A 9,836-nucleotide genomic window follows, 5' to 3' on the forward strand; every position below is an offset into this window, starting at 1 on the left:
GGACGTATTACGGGATAAATTCGTGTGCGGATTATCAAGAGGTCCTGTATTCGACAAGGTTTGTGAAAAGAAAGGCGATACCACCTTCGAGGAGCATTAGCGAAGGAGTTGGCGGTGAAGGAACGCAGGGCCGCAGAGTCCTTGGACGTTTGTAAAATCGAACACCCGAAACCCAGTCAATCGAAATATTCGAAGAATCCCAATAAGTCAGACAAAATGAGCAAAGGAAATTGCTATGCTTGTGGTGAGTCGAATCATTTGTTTAAATCGTGCAAGTACAAGGAGTACAAATGCAAAATATGCAAAACAACGGGCCACTTAGCTAAGGTTTGCAAGCAGAAGAATAAAAAGCAAACTCAACCGAGGCAAAACAATTTCATCGATTTGGAGGACGAATCAGATTTTGAACGGTTGACTGTTAAATACGTTGAGTTGGAGGTAAACAATTTGAGTGGATCGGAAGCAGACGAGAAAATTTTTACGAAATTATCCATTCGGGATAGACAACATCAGTTCGATATCACCGATATCAGCGTGTTCGGTGGACTTCTATGAACGGAACTTTCGAGACATCCCACTGCAGCCATTTGTCGGAGGGTTGAGGTCATACAACAAGACCCCGATTGAAAATCGTGGATTTTTCGAAGTGGACGTGAAGTTTAAGGCAGCAACGCACAAATTACGTCTTGTGGTTATCGTCAATGGAGGCGACCCGTTGATCGGTCGGGACTTCTTGAGGAAAATAAAGCAACAGAATTGTCATGGAATTGTCAATAACCTCCAGTGCAGCGATGCTGATATCCAACGATTTGTGGCGATTATAGTGAACCCACACCTCAAGCCAGTCACGTACGCATTGCCGCTTGTGGAAGATTTATTTGCGTCACTAAATGAAGAGGACAGCCAGAAGTTATTAGCATGGAGCACTAAAGAAGGAATTTTCGTGCCGACGAGAATGCCATTCGGAATTAGTCCAGCCTGTTCCATATTTCAACAAGTTATTTCGAAAACGTTACAAGGATGTAAAGGCGCGTTTTGTTGTATGGACGACATATCGATCACTGGACGGAACAGGGTGGAGCATTTGGGAAAATTGAGCGAGGTGTTCAAGAGGTTGTTTGATGCGGGGTTTACACTGAGAGCTGAAAAGTGTGAATTTTTTAAGGAAAGAGTCAAATACTTGGGGTACATCATCGATAAGAACGGCTTGCACAAGGATCCGCAGAAAATCGAAGCGATGGTCAATGCACCAAAACCGAAAAATATTTCGGAGCTAAAATCATTCGTCGGATTAGTCAATTTTTATTCACGATTTTTTCCGAAAAGGTTCGCCCATTATCTGATTGGTAGAAGGTTTTCCCTTAAGACTGATCACCGGCCGTTGCTAGCAATTTTCGGATCGAAGAAAGGAATTCCACAAATGGCAGCAGGACGATTACAGCGATGGGCATTGTACCTGGCGAATTTCACGTTCGACATCGAACATATAAAGGGAAGAGATAACGCGATAGCCGATTTTCTATCACGTTTTCCAACCGAGGAGTCAGACGATGGAGTTCCAGATGTGTGCTACGTGAATTTCTTAACAACAACCGCCGAAAATTTGGTCGATTGTGAAATAGTCAGAAAGGAGGCAGCAAAGGACGAAGTTATCGGCAGAGTCAGCCAATTTGTTCGAGGAGAATGGCCGATTGGAATTGAGAAGCAGACTGAGTTTAGAAATTATTGGTTGAAGAAAGACGAGCTTACCATGGAAAACGGAGTGCTAATGTGGGGCTATCGAGTAGTTATCCCGACGTCATTGAGACAAAGGCTTTTGTCCAACCTGCACGCGGCGCATTCCGGTATTGTCAAAATGAAGGCTAGAGCGAGGTCGTATTTTTGGTGGCCGAACATCGATCAGGATATAGAGAATGTGTCACGTAAGCGTGTCCAATGTTTGACTAATGCTCCGAATCCTCCAAAGGTACCGCCTTCGCCGTGGGTGGAAACCGACGCACCGTTTCAACGGATTCATTCCGACTATCTAGAGCTTCGAAAGAAAGTGTTTTTGATCATCACGGACAGTTTTTCAAAGTGGCCGGAAGTTTACCAAGTAACATCCATGGAAGCAAGTGTGGCAATTCGAAAATTTCGAGAATATTTTGCTCGTTATGGGTTACCAGGACTCATTGTGACCGATAATGGAACGCAGTACGTCGCAAAGGAATTTGCAGATTTTTGTACGCAAAATGGTATTCGTTACATGACTACAGCGTCATACAAGCCACAATCGAATGGACAAGCCGAAAATTCCGTTAAGTCATTCAAGGATGGAATTAGAAAGGCTTGTGACGAACCGGCAAACCGAAATACTCCACTAGAGACAATCATCGAACGTTACCTATTCTTCTACCGGAGTTCGACACACTCAACCACAGGAGAGACACCGCATAAATTGTTGTTTGGTCGAGAAATGTCTACGCACTTCGACCGATTGAGACCGTCGTTTCTGAAGGACCTTCGTTCACGTATAGAGCAACGCATCAACGAGGACCGAAATCAAAAAAATCCGGTTCAAAGACACTTCAACGTGAACGACGAGGTTATTCTAAAAGGGTTTGGAAAAAATAAATCGTCGTGGCAGAGAGGCATCGTAAAAAAAAGGCTCGGTGTCAACATGTACCTATGCGAGTTGAGTGGAGGGAAGTTGGTCAAAAAACATTCGGATCAAATTCAACGAGGAAAGTTGGCAGCGTCAATCGACAGTTCCACCAATAACCAGTCGAAACCGCCGACGACATCGAAGACTCGGTCTGGGAAGGTTTATTCGCGGAACTAATTTTCTTTGCCATTTGAATTTAGAGTTTCTTTTGATTTTTTTGATTTGAATTAATTTTAAGTTTTTTTCGTTAAATTTTGAATTTAAAAATATTTTTTTTCATTTCGTTTGTTGACGAACGATTAACTAATTGAGAGTATTGTAGAGTATGTCAACACTGAACATTGTACATTATCGATTAGTAATAAACGAGATCTAGAACTGAACAGATCGTCTTATCATTGCGCGCATACCGATAACAGATGAAAGCCGTCTGTAACAGGTTAATTCAACCAACATACAGGTCAGGTCAGGTTGACTTGAAATAGAAATTCACTTTGACCTGACCTGAAATAACCCGAAATGACCTGATGACCTGAAATTGAATTTCTGAAAAAATTTAAGTCTCCAATAAAAGTCGTTAGTCCGATAAACAGTTCCGTAATTTCAAAGAATTAATCGTTTAACTCGGCGTTGGCTATAAATTCCTTTTCAATTGGCTCTTAAATGGTCTTACATCCTACCGATCTAAGAGGGTGAATTTCCTTCCCTGATATTCTAACGCTGACGAGATGTCCCATCGAGCCACAAGTCATTCAAGCTTCACTATGAAAAGCATACATTTGAGCGTTTTTTAGATACTGGATTTTAGTTTACTTTTGATGATATCTTTCCACCAGAATTCATTTTCGACAGACCGATTAGAGTGTGATGAGAGTGAAATTTCTGAAATGTATGTACTCTGATAGTCGGCATGTACTTTAGCATTACAAGTTGGCACATAAGCTAACGAATTAAGGCTCAGAATCCGTTATTTTGGTTTTAAAAAAATGTTTAAGCTCTGACTCAATTTTTATTGGCAGAAACGAGTGGCTTCCACGAGTTATTAAACCTTATCAGGTCAGCTGATAAGAGCTTTCAGTCCTAGAAGTTTCTGTGTAAATAAACCATAAGCGTCCGCTCTAAGACAACAAAAACCTAATCGTAGGCCTTATCAGGAACCAATCGTTTTCTAGATTTTATAACAAAACTAATTTAGAAAAAACATAAAAAATATCAGGTCAACCTGAAAATATGCAGGTCAAGTTATCAGGTCAAATTCAGGTTTCAGGTCATTACAGGTCATGATCTGAATTGACCTGACCTGACATTTTCAGGTTGACCTGACCCGATAGTAAGCCTTAACATACACCACGTTACAAAAACCATATTTCTTCATACTTTAGGGGCTGCGATTTTTCTGGAGCATTTTTTGGGACGAAGCCTTATTCACTTTCCTTGCCGGCACCATATGTACGAGTTAATATTGGGTCTTGTGTTCGAGCAAAAAGTTACCATAACGTCTGGGCCGAAAGTGAAAATTTTTGAGAGATTTCGGGTATGGAGAGACTATTTTTGGGACTTCGTAATTGTTAACTTGCAATTGAAATTTTTCTTAGGTAACATTGACCCGTCAAAATACGAGCCTGGGATAAACGATCCAGAAATCAGTGAACATTTGCGGAGAGTTCTGAAATTGACCACGATGTTCATTGATGAGCAGATGAAAAAAGAAAAGGAAGAGGAAAGTTTAAGGGCGGATGACTACGAATTTTTGGAATTGGCACTCCTTTTCATCGACGGAACACTGCAGAAGAAACCTGGTCAAGTCATATTTCATCCACCAGGTGCTTCTCATCACGCCAGATGGATGTCAAAGGCCTTGTATTCGTTGAAAATGTACATGTTCAAAAGCCAATTCAAGCTAACAGCGAAGGAGAAGCGAGGTTTGGGCATGGTGAACGTGTTTCTGATCCGGTTCTTTTTGAAACTGTGGTTTCAATGTCCGCAGTCAAATTGTGCCGCACGTCTACAGTTCGTCCAAGACATGGTGCGGTACCTGAAAGTCGACCCTCAACTGACCCGGCTGATCATCCAGGAATTTTCACTTCATTTATGGTACCTGTCGGAGGAAACAGTGGGAATGGCGTTTTTCGACGATAAGATCCCAGTGCAAATCAAACGAAAAATGGTGAAGAATTTGTGTCTGGGCGATGAAATTCAGCAATCGTCAGTTGGTTCAGTCTCCGATGAGTCCGATTCCGAAGAAAAGTTACCTGCAGCAAGTGCCGACGAGACAGAATATTTCGAATTCGAAGATACCGAAGAAAGGTTACCTGACGACGATTATGAAGAAGATTCAGATGAAGCCGATGATAGCTTCGTTAGTAGCAGGGGAGACGAAGAATTTGAAGAATGCGCACATAAGCTTTCGGTCAGCGTCGACGACATGATTAAAAATTTTCCCAGTAAAGTCATTAGCGATTTCGTGACCCGCAAGACCTTTCAATTCTTCCAACGATTCAATATAGCAACGGATTTTCTTGAAGTTGATCCAACATATTGGACGACGAACAAAAGCTACCAGGAAGGTCTCGAATTGGTAACGAAAATAAAAGTCGTCAACGATACGGCAGAGAGGGCCATTCAACTTATGTCGAATTTCAATCAGCTCGTAAAGGATGAGAAGCTGGCACAATTTCTTTTGCACGTAATCGAATTTTATCGAAAGAAGTTTCCTTCTTGGCACATTAAGGATTTAACTATAGATTGAAACTCGGAATATTTTCAAAATTAATTCTGTAAATCTTTGAAAATAAATCAAATAAATTGATCACAGTGGTGAAAAACGAGTTTTTGTATGTCAGTCGAAATTGTATGAGTTCTCTAGTAGAACTGTTCCGGAATAATATCACCTATTTTCCGCTCTCTCTTATTAAGCCAATACAGTGCACACATAAGCCAACGAAAAAAATGGGAAATTTCCGTGGATTTCCATGCATTCCATCGTTTTATCGATGTATTATGTGTGCACTGTATTGGATTTAAAAAAAAAGACTGCTGGACAAACGCAATCCTTAGAATTGGCTACTAAGATGAAAGTTGTCAATGATACAGCTGAAAGAGGCATTCCACTACAACATACAGACTAAGTGATAAATGAGAAACACTCAATTCTTACTTCAAGTAGTTGAGCTCTATAGAAAGATATCCAATGGATTCCATCTTGGCAAATAAAAGACTTGGCGGAAAAATGTACTTTTCACATCAAAAATTTATTTTTACGTTCAATACGGTCAGTTTTTAATCTCTATCGGAGATAGGTTTAATATAGCACCGATCAAACGTATTTTACCACTACGGCATATTTGGTGATTGTCCAGAGTGGTCCACATGTTCGTGGCGTAGTTCGCATATAGGTTTAATATAGCGTCGATAGAGTGACTCTGGCATCTAACCCCAAAGCGATGATTGTCCGAAACGTCATCGATTATTTCACCTCCACCTTCTCCTTCTTCACGTTTGAACTTGTCTTCGGAAGTCCATTTCAAAGCCATTGCAAAATCAAAGTTTATATAAAATAAATTGAAACTAAAAAATAATCTTCTGATTTCCTGATGTCCAAAGTAATCTCCGCTTCGCTGATGACATTGTACCGATAGCAGCGAATCTAGGTCAGGCTCAGCTTATGCTACAACAGTTAAGTGAAGAGGCAAGCAAACTGCAGAAATAAGACGTAGGATTGGTCTTGCATGGGCAGCGTTCGGAAAACTCAGACTAATTTTCAAAAGCAAAATGAATAATTGTCTGAAACGCAAAGTTTTCGACACTTGTGTCCTTCCAGTGCTCACTTATGGAGCGGAAACGTTAACTTTAACGAAAGCATCCGAAGATAAATTGAGAGTGACACAAAGAGCCATGGAACGGAGTATGCTTGGAATAACACTCAGAGACAGAATGACGAATCAATGGATTCGACAACAAACCAGGGTCGTTGATGTCATGGAAAGAATAGCATCTCTGAAATGGAGCTGGGCGGGACATATTGCAAGAAGGACAGACGAACGTTGGACCAAAAAGATCATGAACTGGCGACCATATAAAAGACGAGCCATAGGTAGACCACCAGAGAGATGGACAAACGGAATTAAGAATATTGCAGGTACAAACTGGCAGCAAATGGCAATGGATCGTACGAAATGGAAAGTAGTTGGAGAGGCCTACATCCAGCAGTGGATAGAAACAGGCTGAAAAAGAAGAAGAAGAAAGTAAAGCAAAGCTGAGTCAGATTACTTTTTCTATTAAGCTCACTTCGATGCTATATTGTTACTGAGTAAACTAAAAACAATCAGGTATTTCACCTGAATCTTTTTCGAAATCTATCCCAATCAACTTTACAATGACACCAGACACGGAATTTTGGATGAAAATTAAATTTTTGGAGATGCAAAAAATTTTGCATTCATTCTACGGCCGAGTAGACCGAGTTCACCTCAGTCTCTACGATCTCAAAAATTCAATTTTCATCCAAATGAGGCGTGTGTGGTCTCGTTTTAAAGGGGAATGATCAGGCTTTACGATAAAAATATCTGTGGGGTTGTTGAAATTAAAATTTAATTGCCAAGAGTTGTCAAAGCTTCAAATTGGTCAATTTTCACAAATTTTGAATTCTCGAGGCAGGTAAAATTTTTTCGAAAAATCCTTAGTACTGGTTTTTGATCTCTATGCACCACAACAATATTTTCAGGTGCATACTTGCGAGGAATTTGAACTTTGGAAAGACATTGAAAATCGCCCCGCGGTTTTGTTTTTCTTTTTTCTTCTTTTTTCTGCGGTTTGCTTTTTGGCCTCAAGCGAGCCTGATTTTCGGGTTGGCATGCCCTGGTTAGAATGTGTATCTGTTCTTCGGTCCGTTTGTGCTGTTAACAGCAAAGTTTTCATACGATTGAAAGGTCAGAAAAGCGTTAGTATTTTACATGACTTGGGATATATAGATAAAAAGTAGATTTTTCGTGTGAATTTTGTTGATCCGAGCCGTAGCCGAGGTCAATAAAGACACGAAAACGAGACTTTTCATCTTTTTATCCCGAGTTATGTAATGGATTTTACATGCTTTGGGCGTCGTAACTAGTGCTTGAAACATGAAAAGTGCGGTTTTTGACGCATATAGCATGTAAAATACATATGGTACACAAAAGTATCTCTTCTAAATGTGTTGCTGCCTTGGTGATCAAGTCAGATGTTAGCTAAATTTTCCTTTCAGAATTTTTATTGACGCTACCTAGTGCTTCTTTAACTACCTGGACACGCAATGTTAGTGGTGCCACCACAAGCAAATAACGAGAACTAACCACTTGTATGTCAATGGCGCCAATCGACAAAATCAAAAATGTAATTCGTTGGTTCAATTGAATGTGTGAAGTGTGTAGGATGTAAAAGTAATGCATCCTACAATCCCATAGTCATAATATAATTGGGTACGTGTACCTACAAGAAACCGATTTAATATTTCGTAAAAAGGATGAATTCCCTATGAGCGAGAAAAAATCCTTTGGCTTGAAAGTTTTTGGACAAGTTAGGGTGAAAGTAGCAGTTTTCGACTCATGTAATGGAAATCGCCCAAAACCACTTACAGTGGAGGTGTGACGCGAGTCCTGTGATCCACTTACAAAAGAACTGATATCGATGTAGGTGACGCTTACAGATTCGACACGCAAAAAGATATGCGTCACAAATGGCAGCTGTTGAGGAAAGTACGCGAAAGTTTTATCAACAAACATTTTACCCGAAAAATTTTAGGAAGATGACAAGCTGACTGTGGGTTGCTTTCTTGACATCCAACTCACCGTGTTGCCGAACACTTTGAAGACGTATCCCGACGTTGATTTGAAATCGCTTTTTGTCGCCTCCCCAGTCCGAATCGGAAAATCCGCATAGCATGTCCGCTGATTCGGTGCGAGAGTACACCATCTTCAAATCTTTCGTTTCTTAAACGTGTCTGAGAACCCGTTTGGCGTGAGTGAAGTGCTCGTTCGTGTACCAGTTTTGAAACCGGCTCAAGTGATAAGTTGATGCGCATAGATCGGGTCGTGTGGTTTGAGTGGCTTGCATTAAACATCCAATCAAATGCCGATACGGTAGATCGCTCTCTCCTGACTCATTACTTTCTGCCGACGTCCGATCTTCTGTACCATCGCTATCGTTTGGCAAATGTAGCCCGACCTTCATCGGTGTTGCACAGGGTTTGCGCTTTTCCATTCCAAATTTCGATAGCAGATTCTTCAGATAATGCGGTTGACTCAAAGTCATCGTTCCATTATGGTTACGTTTGATATGAATCCCCAAGTAAGATTCGAATAGCCCAATGTCGGTCATTTTGAATTCACTGGCCAGTTCTCGCTTGGTCGATTTGACCGAATCCATGCAATTCGATATGACCAGCAGATCGTCAACGTACAATAGAATGTACTGAACAATTCCTTGATCGAGCAGCACGTACGAACAGCGGTCCGATTCGCATCGCTTGAAGCCAATCTTCGTAACAAATTCGTTGAATATTTCGTACCATACTCTCGATGCCTGTTTCAACCCATAAATCGATTTGACAAGTTTACAGACCTTTGTACCATCTTGTACGGATCCTTCGGGCTGCTGCATGTAAATTTCTTCAGTTAACGTGCCGTTGAGGAAAGCGGAATTTACGTCCATCTGCCCTACGTGAAAGTTGTGGTGATTCGCCACTGCAATTACCACACGAAACGTTGGTAATCTTGCCGTTGGTGAATAGGTTTCACCGTAATCGAAGCCTTTCTCTTGCTTAAAGCCTCTAGCTACGAGTCTGGCTTTATATTCAGATCCACAAAAATTCAGGCAGTGAAGCGTTTCTTGAAATTGGTCTTAATTCAGTTCACTAGCTGCAGTGCCGCACTTTCACAATTGGAATGCCGAAGAAAGCCGAATTGATTTCCTTTGAAGAAGTTAATTCCGTCTCGGTACGCAACCAGTTGATTCATTAAAAGCAGCTCGAAGATTTTAGAAATGACCGGAAGTATGGTGAGTCCTCTGAAGTTGTCAATATTCGAATCTCCGGATTTGTGTATCAGTTTGAGTCTAAATAATTCAAATGGGAAGACGGTAGTGTCGATCCCCAGGTTGATGCAAATCGCGATTAGAGGAGCGATCATTGTTTTCCGCGGGGTCCGCCAAATTCATCGAC

The sequence above is a fragment of the Bradysia coprophila genome, unplaced genomic scaffold (assembly GCF_014529535.1).
Source record: "Bradysia coprophila strain Holo2 unplaced genomic scaffold, BU_Bcop_v1 contig_50, whole genome shotgun sequence".
Taxonomy (NCBI): Eukaryota; Metazoa; Arthropoda; class Insecta; order Diptera; family Sciaridae; genus Bradysia; species Bradysia coprophila.